The sequence below is a fragment of the Pteropus vampyrus genome, unplaced genomic scaffold (assembly GCF_000151845.1).
Source record: "Pteropus vampyrus isolate Shadow unplaced genomic scaffold, Pvam_2.0 Scaffold106, whole genome shotgun sequence".
NCBI lineage: Eukaryota > Metazoa > Chordata > Mammalia > Chiroptera > Pteropodidae > Pteropus > Pteropus vampyrus.
This window is the reverse complement of record NW_011888887.1, coordinates 2,645,580-2,647,424: the sequence shown is the minus strand read 5'-3', so window position 1 is coordinate 2,647,424 and position 1,845 is coordinate 2,645,580. Positions and strand designations below refer to the sequence as shown.

General features: G+C 34.7%; 1 pseudogene; it reads left to right on the top strand.

Moving 5' to 3' along the window:
* Nucleotides 1–1,140: 1,140 nt before the first annotated feature.
* On the top strand, nucleotides 1,141–1,259 carry LOC111743054 (annotated as a pseudogene).
* Nucleotides 1,260–1,845: the final 586 nt, after the last annotated feature.

Here is a 1,845-nt window from a genome sequence, read left to right as displayed (position 1 = left end):
GTTCTGTTTCTCTGGAGAACCCTGACTAATGCAGTTCCCAAATTTCAAAGGAAGTAAATTTTTAGAGGAAAGTCCTATGTAAATTTTTGTATGTTTAGAAAATTTTTTTCCTTGCTTCTCCTCCATCCTTCCAGACATCATATTGAATGTTAAGGACACAAAAAAGAAAAGTCATGGAAACCCTGAAGTTTCAATATAATGAGATAATAGCAGAGTATATATAAGGGAGGCAGAAATAAGCTCAGGAAGGTAGGTACTACCCAATACAGAAGAAGCTGGGGAAGCCAGAAAGAAAATTCACATTGAAGCTGAATCTTGAGATATTAATAGAAAGTGTCAGAAGGAGGGAATCTTCTAGACAGGTATAATATTTGGTTCAAAAATATGTCAGTCACCTCTAATAGTCATTAATTTATCCAAAAATTATTTATTGAGTATATCTTTTGTGCCAGAAATGGTTTCTGTCCTTAATTTTGACTCATATTTTTATATTCTCCTTCACAGGCTGGGGAAAGTCCATCATATTTATCCTGCTAGATGGCTACCTTGCATAGTTCTGATCCCTTCAGGTTCTGTAGCAGATGCTGGGGCTAAAATGGTGAGCAAAAACAAACAAATAAAAAGATGTTTAGGATTAGCTTTAGCAGCCAATACAGAAATCCTAAAGTAACAATGACTTAAGCATGATAAAATTTTATTTTTCTCTCATTTGTACATCCAGATTTGTGATCTAGAGTTGGAATGATAGCATTAGGCTTCTTTTACCTTGCCCCTCAGTCAACCTCATCATGGTGTGGCCCCAATTCTCTTGTCTACATTAAGCCAATAACAAGAAAAAAGGAGGAGGAAATGAGCGTTTATCTTCTCTGTACAGACACTTTGGGATGTCACATACATCACTTTCACCAAGATCCCATATTCCAGAATTTAATTGTACAACTATATCTAGTCTTCTTTAGTAGCAGCTATATGCCCAGCTAAAAATTAAAGGAAAGACAAATATTGAGAGGCAAAAGATTGTATTGCAGGAATAAGAAAAACAGGATGAATATTACTCTGAAGACTACATCTTTAAGTTGAAAAATGGAGTTCAGAAGCAGAAGTTAGTGGTTATTTTAAGGTCTTTTAAAATCTTTACTAGTCTATAGCCTTGCCACCCTGAACATGCCTGATCTCATCTGATCTCAGAAGCTAAACGGGGTCAGGCCTGGTTAGTACTTGGATGGGAGACCACCTAGGAATACCAGGTGCTGCAGGCATTAAAAAAATTTAAAAAATTAAAATAAAATCTTTACAAAAAATAAATAAAAATAAAATAAAATTTTTACTACATAATTACATTGTCTTGATGATAGCCATTTAGAGCTAATTTTTTAGAAGAAAGTATCCAAAAATTAGAAAAATTTTTAAAAATATTTTTCTGCATAAGTTAATTAACCAATAGTTTAGGCAATTTTTTAAGATGAATTCATGTCTAATAGGTCTATCTTCATTCTTTTCTGCTTCACACTCTTCATATGATACATGTAGAGGAAAACACAAGCATTGAAAACACAAAATAGAAGTTGATAACAAAGTTTTTCACTAATAGCAAAAGTCTGAAACATTTTTTGTTGTTGTATTAAATCATATCTATGTGGTGGCCATGAAGGAGCATTAGTCAGAGTTACCCCTCAAAGAACTTGCTATGAGGAGCTTTACTGACTGACCCATCTTTGGATCCTTGCAAGGTTCATATCGAGATCACACATCCTCTGGCTGTTCCCATTCAATGAGGAACACAGTGGGGGTGCCAGAGAAGTAAACTGTGGATTTCCTCAAGAGGCTTTGCAGCTTAGGCTCTCA